We start from the raw sequence: 20973 nt of genomic DNA, 5'->3' as shown, positions 1-20973 counted from the left end.
GGGCTCTGGGGGTTATGGAGAGATGGACAGGGCATCGAGGATGGAGAACGTGGCGAAGGGCAAGGCAAGCTTCACAGCAAGGGGTGAAGAGTGAGGGGCAGACTGAGCTTCGCGGCTCCTGTAGGGCAGTCGCTGACACGGGGTTTCTGCTCTGTGAAGGTGGAGTGTGTGGCCTCCCAGGAAAGAGAACGTTCCTTGGTGAAGATCCACCTGGGCCTCGCCGACCCCAGAATGCAAGCTTCTCAGCCCAGACTCGGCCTCTGAACTGCAGCGGACAGCTCCACAACCGCAAACATCCACCATGCTTATAGGGCACCATGGTCATTTTGAGGTCTGTGGGTTGTAGCTCTCTGTCTGCTGGGAGGAGGTCCAGGTGCTCAATAGTGGCTGTGGATACCGTTTCCACAAGGGCCTGACATGACTTTCTTCACCCTCAGACAGATAGGTGATAACAGAGCTGGGGCTCAGGCGCTGTGTGGATGTTGTGCAAACAGAGTTGTGTCGGTAGTTCAGGCAGGACTGGTTGGAGAGGGTGGTTGCGTCTGGACAGTATGGGCTCCCAGCCATTTCCCTGTGCGGGTGTGAGCTCTTGCATTGCTGCTGTGGGCAAAGCCTCCGCATCCAAACTTGGAGGCTTAGGCTGGTGAGCGCAGGGGTCCTTGCACTGACAAGCCCCCAGTGAAGCTGCAGTACGCTCACTGAAAATCTTCTTCACCTCCCGGGCCTTTTCAAGTGCTGCCTCTAGGCCCACTGGAGGTGTGAGGTGCACCTCAAACAATTGGAGGTCAGGCTGTAGATAAACTCGTGGGTCAGCAGCTCCTATTGTGCTTCCCTGAGAAACAAGACAAGCTCTGTGGATGAGGTGATGGAGGTTGGCTGCAAAGACATCTAGTCTTTCCCCTGGTGGATTTGATGGACAGACTCTGGTCTTTACTCCTCAGCTACGTCTAACTTTTGCCAGCAGCCATATCTCCCTGCAGCTCACAACTGGCAGCCCACTGAAGCTCAGCAGGTGTGAGCCTGGTCAGTACCTGGATGAGAGATCTCCTGGGAAAAACTTAGGTTGCTGCTGGAAGAGGTGCTCGTGGGACCAGCAGGGGGTGCCAACCTGTAGTCTGTGTGGGTCCTAAAGCCCCGATATAGTGACAGGGACACTATACTGTTGCAATGCTCCATGGGAAGCAAAGGGCATGACAAGGCACAGAAAAACGTCATGGCCATCCACTGCAACCAAGGAAGTCTCCAGTCGTGATGACTACTCGTACCACTGGACCCAGGCTTCTGAGGTTGAGAGATTGGGACTGCCCCAGTGCAATGGCTTTCCCACTTCAAAAAGCTCTCCCACACCGGTTTCTTCGTGCAGGTCATCTTCCAAACAGATAAGCTGCACAAAGTACAACCGTCATCATTGGACACGACAGACAACCATCACTTCTAGCTTTTAATTCCAGGTCTTGCTCCAGCTCCACTGTCGGGGTCCTACCATGTGCCCCTGTCAGTGGAAGGCCTCTGTCCCCAGCCTGTCCCAGAGTACCCGCTGCCAGAAAGATGCTCTCCGCTGTTTGTCCGTCTTGTAGCCGGTCCTGAGGTGATGACAATCCTACTCGTCTGACACCATTGCAGCGATTCCCCCTTCGTTCGCCTTGCAGAGTCGGCGGTGTGAGAAGAGAGGCGGGAGAAGGAAACTGCAGCTCACTGTGACTTGATCACCTTTTCAGTTACAGGAGTGTGCTAGTCACGGAGAGGAGAAACGGCTACCACTCCGCAGCATGGGGTGGCGCACAAAAGAGAGCGAGAGGAGGGATGAGTCCCTTTCAAAGAGGTCAGAGTTCAGAGGTCAAACTGGACAAACCACAACCGGGGTGGAACGCTTCAGCACATTTTCAAGTTACGTGGACTCTTCAGTTAATAACTGACTGAGAACATTGAGTTATTATTGAGGTCTTCAAAAACAATTCAACACCTGCATCTGTATCAATTTATTTCTTTTATTTTCAGGGGTAGTTCTCTATTAAGTGATAAATGTTAAGACTACTCAGGGATAGCTTTAGAAGAAACAAGCAGAGACATAGAGGTAAAAAATACTCTTTCAATAATAATAATAATAATTGCTTACACTTATATAGCACTTTTCTGGACACTCCACTCAAAGCGCTTTACAGGTAATGGGGACTCCCCTCCACCACCACCAATGTGCAGCATCCACCTGGATGATGCGACGGCAGCCATAGTGCGCCAGAACGCTCACCACACATCAGCTATCAGTGGGGAGGAGAGCAGAGTGATGAAGCTAATTCATAGATGGGGATTATAAGGAGGCCATGATTGGTAAAGGCCAATGGGAAATTTGGCCAGGACCCCTACTCTTTTTCGAGAAACGCCCTGGGATTTTTAATGACCACAGAGAGTCAGGACCTCGGTTTTACATCTCATCCGAAGGACAGCGCCTGTCTACAGTATAGTGTCCCCGTCACTATATTGGGGCATTAGGACCCACATGGACCGCAGGGTGAGCGCCCCCTGCTGGCCCCACTAACACCTCTTCCAGCAGCAACCTTAGTTTTTCCCAGGAGGTCTCCCATCCAGGTACTGACCAGGCTCACACCTGCTTAGCTTCAGTGGGTTGCCAATTGTGAGTTGCAGGGTGATATGGCTGTAACTAAGATAGATTAAACAAGAGGAGGCCATCGGGCCCATGGTGGCTAGGTTGCATGTAGGTATGTGATCTGAGGATCTCATCCACCCGATTGTGGACATATCTTTTTTCATCTTTGTAAAATTGTTGTAGATCCTAACATATCTCTTCCTGTCTGCTGCAGGAAAGCTAATGTCTGCTTTTGTAGTTTCCAGACTTGATTATGGAAATACAGCGCTTGCTGGTGTATCCAGGCATGTTCTCAATAACTCACAGCGTGCTCAAATCTCCATCGCTTTAACCCTAACTAAAACTAAAATCTGTGAGCATGTATCACCTGCTTTAGTTTCCTTGCTCTGGGTTCTTGGGTATTTTAGAATGAGATTCAAAATAGTGCTGCTCATCTCTAAGTACTTGAGCAGCTTGGCTCCCAACTACATCAGTGAACTGTTTGCTCCCTACACACCTCCACATCGTCAACACTGCTCGGACTCTGGTCCTCTAACAGTTCCCAGCATGGCTCTCGGAACAGTGGGAGATCCTGCTCTCTGTTCTCGTACCTCAGGTCTGTGGAATGATCTGTCCATGAAAACTGATACACCATAACCTAACAGAAAACACCTTATTGCTTTAAACACTTTATAAAATGTCAAAGGAAGTCTAAAAGAAACCCAGAAGTATTCATTCTGAACCTAAACTTTTGCTACCAACTAGACTGGTTTAGAAGTCATAGGAATGAATTTTCTACTCAGACGGAAAAAGTACCTTACTGCCACCTTCAACGTTTTCATTTTCTATTACAGTAAATGCATTAGAATGAATTAAACGACCGGATTGTAAAAATAGGCTGAATACAAGACAAAGCTATTTTTATATCAAATAAATCATGCCTGCCTGTGTGCCTTTGATGGTCATGCCAGCGTACAGTGTACCTTCTCTGAAAGTCTAAATTCTTCAGTTACTATTAGATTTAATGTACTCATTTTTACTCATGATCATGATTTTACCCTTTCTGAAACATTTATACAAAGCAACATTGAGATATAATGACATTCAAGATAGTCCTTTCAATCAGAGAAAAACTTATTTTTGGCTTCATATATATATATACAGTATAGTGCTGGCACTTCATTGACAAATACATAGATGATACTGCATTATCCCTGATTAAAAACCTTATCTGCAATCAGACACAAGCACACTAAAGCAGAACTTTCTTGATGTCTGGGCACATGCTCATACCTAGGGCCAGTTTTCTCAGCAGCTTATTGACCTACCAATATGTTAGTCTTTTAGACTGTGGGAGGAAACCAGAGCACCCAGAGGAAGCCCATGTGAACACAGGGAGAGCATATAAGCTCCACACAAATAGCATCCCAGGTTTGGAATCAAACCCAGTTCCATGCTAATCACTGCACTGCCTTCTGACACTAAATGTTATTTTAAGCCTCGATTGATTAGAAGTGGCCCCCAAAACTGGGGTTACTGTCCACAAACTTGGAAAACTTTTCATCCTAATCACCCCCTATTGTATAGGGACCAGATTCAGGTGTTCAAAACCTTGACAGACATAGAGCAAGGCAACACAGGGACCTGCCTGATCATTGGCTGCAGAAGGACTTGGAGGTATGAGTAGAAATCAAGATTAGGACCAAGGCTGAAGTAAAAAGGGGATTGTGGGAGTCTGGGACCAACTTCCCAGTCAAGTGGTTGAATCCTTTAAGAGAGGGATAGATAGAATTCTGTGGTCACTAAGCTACTATGAACCAACTGAGCAAGAGGGGTTGACATTTTTTTGTTCATATATTAAAGGTTTCTGTAACACTTTCACAACCAGACAAGCAGGGTTTACTAGTTCTTCCGGTTTAGCAGTGGGACTGTGATGTCGCAATACCTTGAGACTTTCTGCCAGAAAACACTTGAGCTAAATTTATGACAGTGGGATTACTCCCGCAAGCACAGGGACAGAGACTGGAGGAAGCTGTTTCTTCCCTTGGGAATGAAAGAATGGATAATTTTAGCCACTAGTAACAATCTCTTCATATGTTAAAGGTCTAAAACCCAGTTCATGCATCGTAAACAGGACAAGATCATTATGTGTTATAAAGTTAAAAACAGCACTTTTGGAACACCCTGAGTTAAAAACCAAGGTGCTACCGTTGGCTCTTACCAAGAAACTACAAAACAGGAATAGAACATTTTCATTTATACCTTCAGTTAATCATCACTTTGACCTAAGAAATTTCTTAGGTGAAAAGTTTAAGTAGTCTGATATCAATCATCTGATTTATATCAGCCTTTTATCAGGCTGTAGAATGTGCAAAAATGAGTTATATAACAAACTACCTTTATTTCTGAAACTCAGAATTAAGTTTTACTTCTTCATTATTGGGAATACCCTGTTATTGTATTGGAGTACTTTAACAGCAATTCACCAAAAAAAATAAAATTTTCATCTCTGATTTCCAAGATTACCAGGTCTTCCACCTGTCCTTCCTCATGAGCTCTTAGTTAATCTACTTAATTACCTACTTAACTGGATCAATTCCACTATTTTATCTTAACCATAGAAAATTGTAATTAAATAATATAAATGTAACATTTTAGATAATTTAACCATTGTCTTGTTACAGTCAATTTAAAAAAAGTCAATTAAAAACCAGTTTGTGCAGAAAGACAATATACAGCATATGAACTGTATGAACACCGAAAATGGCCTCACCTTTCACCTTGGTGTCTTGCAGGTCTTGTATAGTTTAACTCAGATGTGTTTCTTCCATCAGGCGAAGGAGCTGCTGTTAACTGCAATGACCTGTGCCTTGACAGAGCTCTGGCTTTGAATGCAGGGGGAGACACCTCCTCCCAGTACAGCTGGCCAGGGCCATGCCTGACAGCACGTCTGCCACCGGGTTGCTCTCCACCAGTGTGCCAGCTGACTCTGCCCTGATGGTAAAACAAGAGACCAGGCTGCCCGGGTGAAGTGATCAGTGCTCACTCCCTGGTGAGGCCTGGTCTGATTCAGGCCCAGACCGGACCTCCCTGTGGCAGACACCTGATCTGACCTGACCTGATCTGCATCTGTGTAATTAGTGAGGGAGCTGTTCTTCAGACAGCTAGACATGAAGAGACTCTCTGTGTGGTGGAAATTGGAACTGAAATCTTGCTTTAGAAAGGGGATTGTACAAGAAATCTTATTTCAATACACAGAGAGAATGGACTGTGGAACAGGGATCTCTGTTACAATTTTCCTGCTCCAAAATTCAATTTTCCAATAGTTGAATCTTTCTCTCATGGCAATTTCTACTTACAATCCTGTCTCCTCAAAAATATCTCAGATGCTGCCTGGGTGGACTGACAGGGAGTCTTGAACAAATGTTGTAAACATGTGCAAGAAGAAGAAATGAGGTAGAAGAAATGAAGCAAAAGACCAGAACTGGAAAAAAATTGCCCATTATATCCCATCATTAATTTACAATCATGACCTGCTGCTACATTTTTTCCTCACACTATAAACTGTAAAATAGCATCTCATAGGTTTTAGTTAGATGTTGTTGTTTACATTTCAGAGGGTGTTAAAATGGTAGTAAAATGAGATATTGATTATCTTGTCCTGCTTTCTTGACTGTATGGTATTTGCCTTGTGACTTTCAAGCTGTTTAGTGGGGCTGTTAAGTTAGACAAAGACATCCCCTGGTGGTCACTATGCATCTCTACAAGGAAACCACAGATCATGAAAATATTGAAGTTGCCAATGTGATGCCTTTTAATGGTAATTAATTAGTTTTTAGATAAAAAATATACCTCAGAACCTATCTTAATCACTACAAGGTTTCTATGTACAGTATGACACCTAATAAATCAAATAACCTTTATGTAATAATGTAATATTAAGGAACAAGTAATAGGTTTATTCCATGCTGAAAAGAGAAGAAAGAAAACACAACGTTTCGGCTGTGGAGCCTTCTTCGGGTGTAAGAAAGATAGGACAGTCAGCAAAGATAACATACTGTAGCATGGGAAAACAAAAGCCAGGAGAGAGGAGGAGGCGGGAGCAGGGGAGAGGCAGAGTGGCTCATCAAGTGGTATGAGGTCAAGAGAGGTGAGGAGAGGTGTGAAACGAAACCTTCAAATGAACAGAGAGAATTAGAGTCTGTCGTTGAGAGAAGGGGGAAGGTGTGAACCAAGTTTCAGGATAATTTTAGTTTCTGATGTCTTTCTGCTATAGGAGTTGAGAAACCCTACTTTGAGAAAGGAGACGGAGAGATCAGTGTGATCATGGCTGTCAGAGGTTAAATGAGAAACTATGGGCTTGAAGAAATCTTTTATCTTCACAGCCCTAACATGTTCTCTGAAGCGGTCTCTGAGTCTCCTTCCTGTTTCCCCAATGTACAGTAGATGGCTGGGCATTTACTGCAAGAGATACAGTAAATAAGGTTGCTGGAGGTCATCTGGGTGATCTGGAATTGTCCTGAGGGTCGTTGAATGAGTGTGGTGTTAGATATTTAATTGCAGGTGATGCAGCGAGCTCTGTTGCAAGGGAAAGTGCCTGGTGCTGATGATTGCTGAGGGCGGTCAAGGGAGATGTGAACAAGAAGGTTACACAGATTAGGTGGTCGGTGATATGACACGATAGGGCGTTCAGGAAAGAGGGCTCCAATGGAGGGATCATCCTGTAGGATAGGAAAGTTGTTGTTAACGGTGCTGGGGATAGAGAGTGTGTTAGGGTGGCAGGGAAGCACCAAAGGACTGCGGTTGTTAGATCAGGAGTTCCTGATCGAGTTGATAGTCCAAGAGGTGTTTTTGGCTCTGGTAAGAGCCCTGTCATTAAAAGTGCATTTTGAGTGCTTGGTTCTCGAAATGAATTTCATCACTGTAGAGTCGTCGTAGCCAAAGGAACTGTGAAAAGGGGAGAGAGTTTTTAGTGTGTTTGGGGTGAAATGTGCTGTACAGAAGATAGCTGTGTGAATCTGTGGGTTTGTAATAAACCAAAGTAGAGAGTCAGGGATGGTTAATGGATAGGTTTATGTCTAGAAACGTAAGAGTAGCGGAGGATATGTTAACTGTATATTTGAAGGATGGGTGGAAGTTGGTGAAGTGATGCAGAAAGTGCTCTAGCTGGTCATTAGAGCATGTGGTGACACTGACACAGTCAATCAATGTATCGCTTGTAGAGGTCAGGGACAAAGCCAGTGTAGGAAGAGAAGAAGCGTTCTTCTACCCAGCCGACAAAAATATTCGCATAGCTGGGTCCCATTCTGGTGCCCATGGCACCTGTTTTATCAGCAGGTTATTGGAAGAGAATGCAGTAAGTGTGAGGACCAGTTCTGCAAGGCGTACAAGGGTGTGGGTGGGTGGATCAGGCACTGGCACTGTGCGTTTGTCCAGTGTGTGCTTGAGGGCTGTAAGACCGTCAATCTGGGGAATGATGGTGTAGAGAGATGTGACGTCCATGGTGAAAATGTAACATTCTGGGCCCTGAAAATGGAAATCATTAAAAAGTTGGAGGGCATGGTTGGTGTCCTGAAGGAAAACCTTCAACCAGCAGTCACTTATGCCTGTCGAGAAAGGCAGAGATTTGAGTGGTTGGACAGTTGCATGCTGAGATGATGGGGTGTCCAGTGGTGTCAGGTTTGTGGATTGTGGGGAGGAGGTAAAATTGGGATACCTGGGGATGTTCAACAAAGAGCCGGTTCGCTTCCTGGGGGAGCTCCTTGCTGCTGATAAGAAGGGAGATGTTGGATACCACTTCCTTTTGGTAGTCAGTGGTAGGAGCCTGTTGGAGAGGAAGGTAGGCAGAAGTGTTGGTTAGTTGTCTAGAGGCTTCATTAATATATAGGTCCTTTCGCCACAACACAACAGCACCTCCTTTGTAAGCTGGTTTGATGACAATATAATCTCTATTGTGGAAAGACTGGAGTGCCTGAATTTCTCCTTGGGTTAGGTTAGAGCTGTGTTTACTGGGTATAGAAGGGGTCTTGGGAGCTTGATTGATGCATTGGTTATTGAAGTAATTGACTGGTGGAAAACGGCCAGAGGGAGGAGTCCAACAGCTCTGTTTAGGATAAATATTGTAAATGACATCAATAACAGGGTTGTTATTGTTTTGTTATTGTTTTATCCTGTGGTAAAAGCGGTTGAGGTCGACTTGGGTTTGGGGGATGTCCTGCTTCTTGGGGACTGGTACAAAACTGAGGCCTCTGCTGCAAAGAGTGCTCATCCTGTGAAAGGGAAAGTCAGAGGATATAGTAATGACAAGGTTAGGATTGGTGGAGGTGGTAGGGGAGTTGGTGTTTTTTTTTCTGTAGAAGATGATTGAGTTTTTCATCCTTCTCTGTAGTCAGGAACTGGTAGAGCTGGGAATTGAGGGATCTGATGAGGTTATTTATAAAGGGAAGATGATGTGGAGCTGTTAGCCATAAAAATTCCTGGAAATTCTTTGATGTTGTTGTCAGAAAGGGTAATCTGTTGTTTGAGGGAGAAAATGGTAGAAAGCATTAGTTTCCTAGAAAATTGTTGTAGAAGTCTCTGAGTGTTACTCTGGGTGGTATCAGAGTCAAAAGAAGAAGTGTAAAATTTCAGGCGAAATCTATTAGGAATTATATTATAACGACGACATCTGTAAAGGAATAGTAGGTGGTTAGAAAACCTGGTCTTGGAACAGATTGCTGTGAAGAGTCGGAATGCTGGTTTAGTAACTACCTGAACTACTATTACCTCCGAATGATGTGATGATTGCCTGGAGTCTGTGCTAAGAGAGCCTTTGATCAGGACAGGAAATGCAAAGAATAAAGCTCTGCATCAAAATTAGAGTGTCACTAACCCATAAATGCCACTTAACAACACCCAGCCCTTAACACCTGCTGCACCTACACCCATTCTCTTTCCTCTGTGACAGTAACATCATGACAGCATGGCAGTTCTTATGTCAAAATGGATGATTACCCTCCTGATACTGGCAAAGGGTAGTGTTTTCTGAAGAACTGCATTTCTCTCTCTGATTTAGTGCATTTTTATATAGTAGAAACCAACAAATATGCCTGTCTTTTTGTGCGTCTGGGTGGGGAGGGAATTTAATACGTCAACTTGTTGATCATGATGGTAATCTCACTGATCGCACCGCCTTGACCACATTTTGAGACATGTGACACGGTCTGCTATTTGTTCTAGCAACACCAACGTCAATCGTCAAGACACAGAGTGTAATTCATCTTTCAAACTGGAGGGGGCGACATATACATCAAAGCCGTGAAGGGAAGGGTTTCTGACAAACAAAGCCTGGACAAGGCTTGGCACAGCAAGCAGATGGGCATCCCTACAACCCTGAGAGAGAGGAGAGGCAGCCTCAGGGATGGCAGGCTGCAGTGAGCTTCTGGTACTTAATGATTTATTAGTGCTCAGTGAGTGCTGTGCATCGTCATTGAGGTGTTTATTAATTTACGCTGCGTACAGTGGAAGAAGATACCAGCCGACTGCATCTGCTGCCATTCAAACTGTACCTTACATCACTAATGGGAATTCCCAAATCCTTCATTAGAATTTTTTTTTAAGAGGAACCTTAATACTTTTTGTTTTCATGTTTTTCTTTGTTGCTGCCTTTACCTGACCTGTTTTATTTGAAACTAATAAACTAAAGGTTACTTAATTAAAGAGATCATTCCAACAGAGCTGCAAATAACAACAACTGTTACCACGATTGCAGAGGAGACCCTCACCTGGACAGATCTTAATAAGCCCCAGGTAAAGGGAAAGCTTAGCTCTTCCCTTCAGTTTGACCTTCAATAAGATTGTATTCACAAACCCTTAATAAGTGCTATGTTAAACATATATTCACTTCTTAGCAGACCAATGTTGCACACACATTTCGTATTGTGCCCATAAAAATCTCTCTCTCCAAAATATGTGAAAAGTGTTAATTTGAAATTAAGGCTTCATAGAAATATGTTTAATAAGGAGGAAACTCAAACACAGCTCCATGTGTAGATCAAATTTCACTCCAGGGGTTACCTTGATCAGAGTGGTCAGCATTCCTGTGCTCAGTGTATAGGTGTACAGGTCTTCCTGTGGTGTTGACAGCAGAAAAGTTTGTGCTGTCTACCCTGTTCTCTCTTCTGATAGTCATAGTAAACTTTGTCTATAATTATGAGTTTATATCAAAGAACCATCCTATAGTTACTGACCTATGGCTTTCCTTTGTCGATACGTCTCACTTTCTGAGTCTGTTTCCCATGCGGTTTCTTTGTCTGCCTGTTGCTTTCTCTCCTACTGCCCTGACTTTTAATGTTCACGTTATTGACCTGCTAGGGCTCTGGAGTCTGTCTCTGTTACATTTCCTTTACACACTTCTTCTATGCCTCCTGATTTTGAGATGCCTGCCAAGTCACCAGGCACATCCCCGATCTATCTGATGCATCAAAAACTTCAAATAAATGTCTATTGCTGACACACGTGAGTTAGTTTCCTTTACATTTTGAAGAGGAAAACTTTATAAATGCTTTCTTTTTAACATGTGCTCTAAGCTGTCTCCCATGACCATTGTTTGGTGTATGTATTTTATATGCAATGTTTTCACTCCACGATCAACACACTTTTTTAGCTGCCACAGGTGGAGAAACAGTATTTTGAAGCTAAAGATACAATTCCATTGTTTCCTATCCTGGATTTTCAAAGGAAGACTAGTTACAGTAGCTCTGCTGTCTCAGACTTCACAAGAGGCCTGCATTTCCGCCAAAGCGACTGCAGGTGCCGAGTGGTGTTAGAATTCTGCTGCTCTGTTGTAATTTTTCATTGCTTAATTATGATTTCTCTTTTGTTTGTTCACTGTATGCAACTGTAAGACATTTGTGTAGGGAGCTGTGTCAGCATTCGTAGGCTGCACAGGAACAGGTAAAGGTTAATTCCAGGCTGAAAGGAAAAGAAAAGAGATACGTTTCAGTTGTGCATCCTTCTCCAGGTGTGAGGAATAGAGGGACAGTAATGAATAATGAAGGCGTACGAGAACAGAAAATAGAGTAGCTGAGAAGGGTGGGGACTAGAGACAAAATGGGCATAAAGCAGATGAGAACAAGTGCCCAAACTCAGGCAGGACAGGTGGAGAGACGGGATGTCAAGATCTGTGAATGAATGGAGGGGATCTAGAAGGTGATGAGTCTGTCATTTTGAGAAGGGGGAGGGTGTGATCCACATTTCAGGATCATTTTGGTTTCACATTTCTTTCTGCAGCAGGAGTTCTGAAACCCTTTTTGAGGACACAGAGAGATTGATCATGACAATTAGAGGTGAAATGGAGAACTATCAGTTTAGAACGGTCTTTGATCCTCACGTGCTCCCCAGAAACGCTCTGCCAGTCTTATTCCCATCTCACCATTGTAAATGGATTGTCAGGATTGACCTAGCTGAGGAAACAGGAGGATGGACCCTATGCGGTACCTAGGGGCTAGACGAGAGGCGAAGTCCAAGTTGGGTTCCAAGGATCATAGGAAAAGGCAGGAGAAAAGGTTTCCAATCCAGAGAAGGGCAAGGCTGAAGTTGTAGTTGAGGAGGCAGATCCAAGGGTCAAATGGAGAAAGTTAACGAGTAGGCTTCCAAATTCAAAGGGACAAGACAGTAAATGTAGTCAAAAGTGAGTTCCATAGTTAGTAACAAAGTGCAAGAAGGAAAACAGAATCAAATACAAGGTAGGTGACCAAACAACCAACACCAGGCAATGAACAGGGGCTACTGGAGGGTTTAAGTATTGTGTGAGGGAGGAGGTGAGCTGATTGATGGAGTGTCGTGGTTGGCTGATTGGCAGGAGCAGTGTCGTTTAGCAGAAGTGCTCAGGGCTGGAGTGTGATTAGTACGAGTGCACTTCCATGTGAGAATGTTTTGGGATGAAGGTGTGACATGGATGGGCATTTTCTGCAAGAGATGCAGTAAATGAGGTTGCTGGAAATACACAATGTCCAGAAGGGCCTTGAATTTATGTTGTGTTGGATATACAGTATATGATGCAAGTGATGCACTGGATTCTGTTGCAGGGGAAAGTGACTGGTGTGGATGGTTTCTGTGGGCAGTTAAGAGATCTGTAATAATGAAGGATACGCAGATTAGCTAGTCAGCGATATGAGCTAATATAGTGGTCAGTAGAGGGTTCCAGTGGAAAAGTCATCTTGTAAAATGGAAAATGATTAATACTCAATTGAGAGCTCTGACCACAGTAAGATGGCGCCATGTTTGTAATGATGGGAACGAGACGAATTTATGTAGTACTTCCTGAGGTTCCGAAGTTTACCGGGGTAGTTAGAAAACTCAAGCGCTCTCTCTGTGGGTCCGTCGTCCGTAATAATAATTGCTTACATTTATAGAGCACTTTTCTGGATACTTCACTCAAAATGCTTTACAGTTAATTATGAAACAATACTTAATATTAAAAAATAATTTCTGTAAGTCCCTATATTTCTGAATTTCTGAAGCAACACAGTTTACATTTAAAATGTAATATTTTTCGGATATTAAAGTGAAAATGTAAGAGTTAGATATTTGAGTGAGATCTTTGGAAATGTTATTTTCAACGATTTGATGATATGCGGCAGATGTGACACTTCTGCACAATTGCCACTAGGGGGCGACAGTTATACACGTGTTTATCAGGGCTGTTTCAAAGCGCCCGTTCATTTAATCCGACTGGTTTTGTGCTGCTTACAGACGAGAGTGTTCCTGCTCCGTCAGACATCCGTGATCAGGGTTAGAGAACTGGTTTTCGAAAGATAACTAAATCAGATACAAGCGGTTGGTTTATGGACACATTTATCCAACTGAGAGCATGTTCAACCAATTAGCAATGAGTTTTTGTCTGGTTTGCCTGTAAAATATGAAATCTTGTTCTGGAGACACTGATTAGAATCTCTCTGTTAACCAATTTCGTTCAGGAAAGTAAACATCTATGTCTTCAAATGATTCAAATTGGGAAACGATTTACTTTTAAGCACCTGTAACCCTAATTTTGGAGATCGTATAGTCAATTTCCCTGTATTGTATGCTCAATTCTTCTGATGTGCACCAGAGGTTAATTCGCATATTTTGAAAATATAAAATGTTTCCTTTCATATTTATCTTTAAGAACAAATATACTGAATTTAATGGATTAATCCACATAGATTAATTGTTATTTTTATGTGCTCCAGTGGTCGCATCTGGAACCAGTAGAAAACAAATCCATTTATTGAGAACTTTATTGACCGAAGAAGAAATAATAAACTAATAATCGAAACCTAATTTAAAATTCAGAAAACACGTACAAAAGCAGGGTAAACTCGCCTCCTTTCTCCGAGGTTAAAAGTGGTTGCGTGAAGGATTTATACGAGAATAAAAACAGTCACGCTGACCACCTGTCAAATTAATAGAGCTGACTCGAATTGTTTCCTTCTCAAAGACGAATTATTACTCCTATCACGGCCATGCTGTACTTTGTTGGTAAGAAATCACTCTATGACTGATAATCAAACAAAACGCATTATCATACCGAACGTGAAAAACCTGCTATCATTACGGATTTTGCAGTGTAGTATGCTTAAACTCCTTGTAAAACATCTTTGGTTTTTGATAAAGATGGTTGTCTGCACTACAGACATTCCGCTAATAGCATAGTCTGTGCTGTTAAGGTTGGAAGAGAGAGTAAGTAGCACACAGTGTCCGGTATTGATATTATTTCTAACAGGCTGAATAGACAGTGAACTTGAAATAAACGTGCCGGTGATCTTCTAACCTTGTGTATTTTTTAAAAAATGAGTTAAATATGATTTTGTCATTGAAACGGAAAACAAGTGCTGTGTCCCCTCAAGCAGAATGATCCATCTTACAGCTCTGTAAGCAGGCGAGCTGTGATTCTCACCACCCTGGAAGTATAACATCTGATCTCTGGGGGCACATTTCTGCAAGAGCCATTATGAAGGCTAACTGTACGTGTTATGGCTTTCAGTTACAAACAATAGCATGTGAGTCAGCCTGTATGAAATGATAAAGAGAATGAGTGAGAGGGAGAAAGGCACTGAGGTAAAATTAGCCTATCGCCAGCTTATTGTTTTGTTGCTCAGATGTGCAGTCACACCTGCACCAAAATGTCATCTTTAATACTTCATGCATTTCACCATATGTCTCCAGAAATAAAAGACAGACACTTTCATGGCCTTCAATATAATTTAATATATTGCTTCATACAATGTTAAATACATTTTCTCGTCACAATTGACTTATGAGATTTTGAGATTCCCCTGAGACCTGGAGTGTTATATTTAATAACTTTGTGGGTTCCTTCAAGGTAGATATTTCAATGAAATAACTATGAAATTACTCTGTTGAAAGGGTGTGTTTACAGTGTTCAGGAATCTCTTCTGTCAATAATTTCCACCATTACCTTGAGCTCAAGCATGCAAACAACAGACTAACAAAAAACCATTAGCCAGATCGCAGGGAGATGTTCCCTGTTCAGTCTCATAAGTGGGTGCCAAATGAATAATATAATATTCTCATGGAGAGCAAGCTGGGGTATGCGAAAAGAGAAATTACTAATGCAAGAAATTGTATAGGGTTAATAAAGTGATGTTATTATTATTATTATTATTATTATTATTATTATTATTATTATTATATTAGAATAATAATAATAAACTTTATTTATAGAGCACCTTTCATACAAATAGCAGCTCAAAGTGCTTTACAAACCAAGCATAAAAATAAAATCTTAAAATTAAGAGATATACTTTCAGTTGTAAAGGAAAACACAGTAATACAGTAATGCAACATAAATGTCAATTTATGCTTGAAAAAGAAACAAATAAAAATGAGGAAAGTCGTAATAAAATAAGAACAATAAAAGATACATAAAAAAGAAAGATAAATAGAAAGAACAAATAACTACTTTAACTAAAAGCTAAAATAAAAAGATATGTTTTAAAACAATGTACCGAGCTTGACTGCCTAATAAAAAGTGGTAGTGAGTTCCATAATTTAGATATTATAATATATAATATTATTTGCCAGAAGCTGCTGCACAGTTCACTCCACATGTCCTCGACTGGATTGTGGTCCAATATTCCAATAGGTCAATCACAGAACACACCGTTGTCCCCAGAAGAAAGCAAGCAAGCCAGCTCTTAAAGCCAGCTCTTAAAGCCAACATTAGACAGGGGTTTGTGAACATTTTATGGTTTCTTCAGTGAACAATTGCCAAGAGGAAACACTGAAAAGGGCATGATTAGAAAATACAGCCCAGTACTGAAATCCCAGGACTCGTTTCTTGCAGTTGATAACTGCAGCTGAGCAGATTTAGTGATGTTGTGTCACGTTGTCACTTGTAGAAGATTCTGCAGGTTTAAATACGACTGATGAATGTCTAATTATGTTAGTAGCCACTGCTGTTGCCGTGCGGAAACTAGCCCACATTATCTCCAAATCTGATATCGTTGTCATTGGGTAATTGCAAACATATGACCATAGTGCTGCACTGTCTTAGTAGAGTTAAAGCTGGTGTGCCTGCACAAATCATCAGCCTATGTGCATCACCTTTGCATGTACAAACCCGCATGATTTCCAATCATGTTTGCGTTCTCAGTTTTGTCATTCATCTTCAGGTGGTTCTAGGGTGTCCAAAGGGGGACAGAAGTGCTAACAACTTTTCAAGCACATCAAACCTCCCATGATATCTTTTTAAAAAAATTTTGAAATTAGTAATTAGTGATGCTTTTGTTCATTGGTATACATCCACATACAATATACATGATTCATGTGTAGTAAAATTCTTATGAATAATATATCCCTTTTGAGGGCTAATTAGACAAGTGTAGGATTGAGTAAAAATCAGATAAAGGGTTAGTCATTAGGGCGGTACGGTAGTGCAGATATTAGCCTTGCTGGGGCCCTGGCTTCTATTCCAGACCTGGGGTGCTATCTGTTTAGAGTTTGTGTTTTGTCTCCATGTTTGTGTGGGTTTTCTTTGGGTGCTCCAATTTCCTCCCACAGTCTAAAAACATACTGGTAGGTTAATTGGTTCCTGGGAAAACTGGCCCTGGTGTGTGTCCTGCAGTGGACTGGCGTCCTGTCTAGGGTGTAGCCTGCCTTGTGCCCGTTGCTTGCTGGATAGGCTCTGGCTCTCCGGATAGAAGAAGCAGTAATAAAAATTTCAGAACAAAATGATCTGAAAATCGATTTACACTTTGCGTCATTACTGCTCAGGGTGTGATTTCATTTTCAGATTGACAGCACTTCCCAAATGCAAAGCAAGGAAATGAGTAAAATGCAATATTTGCAGCTTAGACTGGGGCTTGAACGAAACACTGATTTAGACTAGATGGGGTCTGATACGAGACGGACGCAGTAGAGAGAGGAATTCAAGTGAGTGATTTGGAACTGGTCCCCATCTGATGGAGGCATCTTTGCTTTGGTTGCCAGGTAGCCAACAGGCCCAGTTCCACCAGCAGCCTTAGGAAAGCCTAGACAGAGCCTGGCATAGCAAACAGATGGGCAACAGCAACGGCTTCCCCACAACCCTGAGAGAGAGGAGAGACAGCCTCAGGGATGGCAGGCTGCAGTGAGCTGCTGGTACTTAATGATTTATTAGTGCTCAATGAGTGCTGGGCATCGTAATTGAGGTGTTTATTAATTCATGCTAAAGAACACAAATACCAGCTGACTACATCTGCTGCCACTCAAACATACTTTAAAGCATGAAATTTATGAATCGTTGCATAGAATATTTTATTCTTATCAGGAAAGATTAATTACTGTTTTTAAAGGATTGCAATATTTTGTTACAGTATTTCCAGGAAAGTTTCTATGTGGTATTTTTTTAGGAATAAGTCATAAATATTTTTCTTGGACCTTTGAAAGATATTTTTACCATTAATCTCAGGATGTGTACTATCAATATCCAGTTCAAGGACTCACGCCAACAATTTCCCCCTAATGCTGATTGCTACTTTGGAAATGTAGTTTTCCATTCTTCAGTTCAGTGTACAGTATATGCAGCCTTTGATTAACCTGTGCCAAAAAAGTCAAAGTCACTTAAATCTGGAGAATAAGTCCACCTTCTTCCAGTTGTGACCAAAGTGTCAAAGTGATTTCACTTTGTATCTCCAAAACACTCAAAAGACAATTAACATGAATAGTGCAAAAGGCTCCATTTACCTTTCCAGTGGTTAAAACAGAACCTGAGAACAGAACTACAAATATGCTAAATAAAATAAGTAACACATTCCCACAAGAACCCATATACAACAGAGAGAAGAAGTCTAATTATTTATCAATCACTTGATAAGTCCTCAGAAATCCCCAACAGTCTGTACAAACTCATATAGCAACCACTTCAGACTTCTAGTTATTCAAATGAATTGGACCTTACTCAAAATTTGCAATGCAAACAAAATCAGACTTTATGTTATCCTAACACTTTGAGAAAGAGGTATGATGGTAGCAAATATGGTAGCAAATACTCATTTGCTTTAATTTAAAAAACAGATTTGGGTGATAGGAAGATTTTCCTGGCAAAATGAATTACGTTATCCAATTTAGCACTGGAGCATTCACCTGCCTCACTCCATGTTGCCCACTCACACAGTGTCTTCACTTATCATAAAACCATTTTCTCTTTCAGTTCGCTGTTTTGGCTGATCCTGTTATATCAGAGACGCAGCTCTGCACCTTCATTAATAAATCCACTGGTGCTCCTGACACAGCAGTCTGTTTGACGATCTTTTCACATAACCCCTCTCAGAGACTTCACACTTGTCTGCTGGTGTTGTAGCTCTGACGTACTTTGGACGTCAGCTGTGCTGTCTAGACTCCCTCTCTCAGCTGTGGGAGAAGATACGCCAACTGCCCTACAGCTTCTGTCAGCCCTGGTTCAGCTGGCCCTGTTCCTTAGCAGTAGACTTTACCCCCATTGAGCCTGGCAAACAAGCTACCACACACAGTTCACCTCTCCAGCACTTGTGATGTCCTTCAGTGTAGCCTATGCTGAGTCTCCACAACCTATGAGCCAGTTAAACATGATATTGCTTCTGCTGTTGCTGTTGCACTCCAGAGCTCTCACTCTTCTTCCTTTCCCGTTGGATGGCTTCCTCCTGGCAGCTATTATATACCTACCCATTACTCCAGGGGGGTGGCCAATTCCACAGAGTGCCTATTCTACTTGTAATTTTCCTCATGTGGAATCTACCTCCCTAGGGATGCCAAGTATCCAGGTGCGTCTCATTTTAACCTGGGTCTTTTCCTGAAAGCTCACTCCTTCACAACACTCGTATCAGAAAATCTGAAAGTGATTGTGAGATAGGTTATGTTCATTTAGAAGGAGGTCTATTCTACATTATATTAGTGCACGTCTATGCTAAAAAGGAAATATTTCTAAAGTTATCAAATTAAAATATCATTTAAACTGCTGGTAAAGACTCTTCACCCGGTGTGGGTGTGTAGTGGTTATTGTTGCTGCCTCAGCTGTGGTGTCCTGGGGCTTGTTCTCCCTGTGGTTGTGAGGGTTTTTTTGGAGGTCCTGGTTTCCTCCCACAGTCAAAGAGCACATGGTCTAGGTTAACTGGTTTATCTATATTGTCTCCCATGTACTGTATGTGCCCTGTACCTTGTGCCCATTATCTGCTGGGTTGCACTTGGCTCACCATCTCCCTGAATTGGACTAAACAGTCATTGAAAACAGATGGATGAATAATAAACTCTTAAATGAGTGTTCTGAAAAACATATGTGACACTTTACAACTGAGTTTGGTTGTTCTCTTATGAGGGAAAGGAAAGAAAACAGATGTTACCCTCATATGGTGGTAAATGTTTAATGAAAACAGCATTCTGAGAACTAAAACGCTGGGGATGCTCTCATCCACTCAGTCTAGATAATGTACAGTATGTAAGATTGAAGAGAGATGTATTAGGAGTTAGCTCATTAGGAAAATCAGGCGTAGAGCTCTCTTAGAGTAGATATCATACAGTAGATTCTCAGCAGAAGTTTTTAAGTGTACTTTTTTTACAAGTTTCTTTTTTCTCAACCTTACTCATACTTATATTTTATCGTGTTAGCTCAATTCATTTTTAACACATGCTACCTTTTCACATCTATAAGCACACATGCTTTTTGACACGCAATATCACCACATTAACTTCCTGAAGAACAGACTGTGAAATGTCTGACCTGTCTGTGCCCTTTATGCATCTTATTAATGATCCAATAGATTGTGGTAAAATTATGTTCTCAGCTCACACACTTGACTCAAAACTCTGAAACGAACTCCCTAAAGTCTATGACATTTATTTCAAATCAGATAGCATGAACCTACAGTGTTTTTGTCTGAAATTTCTAAGTTACAACATGTTATGAATCATTGGTTTTGAACTGTGGGAAGAAAGAAGTAGAAAGAGATAAAACAGATGCAAAAACAGATACAGATCATTCAAGCAAACAAAAACAAGGCAGATTACTATAAACATAAGGAAAATTATAAAAACAAAAACGCTTTACAAAAACAATGGAATCTATACAATGTACCTTTAGACTGTACTAGAACCATTATTAACCTTCTGGATCAGGTCTAGCAAATTGAACAAGGCTGCTCAAGGCACCAGATATGTTTTGGCTCATTCTAGTATGGATGGGCACAATAAATTTATGGGTTATTTACAATAGACACATCCATATCTTAATTGATCACACAGACATTTAAAAACATACCAGTGGTAAAAATAGACTACAAGCTCAGGCACCTGAAATAGCTAAGTACAGTTTGAAGTGCTAGCTGTGATATATACACATATATTCTGCAGAGGAGGGGCAGGATGTGAAGGAAGGATAGGGTGTAGTGGGCACTGTGCTATCTGGAAGAAATGATTCAGTCATATTCAGGATACAGTTACCAGCTGAGATACCAACCACAGTAGGCAGCAGCCAATTAAACGTTTAATGAAAAAGGACTTCAAATCTCACATTCATTGAGCAATAAGCAATTTTTTTAGTTTTCTCAAAGATGCCTTGGGGCTATATCACTTCAGAAAAGATACAATTATATAATGAGTTAAAAAATACATTTTTGAACCTAGGGGTTGACTGGCAGTCTGCACTAAAATACACAAATTTAATTAGGGAGCAGTCTACATCATGATATAGAATAATTTCGATAAGAAGGTGGAAATAGAAGTATAATAGCTAACGTCTTTAATATACAAAAATTTGAAATATTTCTAACATATCCTACTTAATTACACCATTGTTTAATTGCATATTTTAGTGTTATGCTTGTTGTTGAAGGAATATTTTACAAGGTCATTCAGATTACGTACGTAGGCCTACATTTCCATAGTTATTTTTT

At 41.5% G+C, this 20973-nt stretch overlaps 1 pseudogene; it reads right to left on the bottom strand.

Moving 5' to 3' along the window:
* Positions 1–433: 433 nt before the first annotated feature.
* LOC148828379 (uncharacterized) lies at positions 434–10754 on the bottom strand (annotated as a pseudogene).
* Positions 10755–20973: the final 10219 nt, after the last annotated feature.

This window comes from Atractosteus spatula, chromosome 9 (genome assembly GCF_055471065.1).
Source record: "Atractosteus spatula isolate fAtrSpa1 chromosome 9, fAtrSpa1.hap1, whole genome shotgun sequence".
Taxonomy (NCBI): Eukaryota; Metazoa; Chordata; class Actinopteri; order Semionotiformes; family Lepisosteidae; genus Atractosteus; species Atractosteus spatula.
The sequence above is the reverse complement of the archived record's forward strand: the minus strand, read 5'-3'. Positions and strand labels throughout refer to the sequence as shown.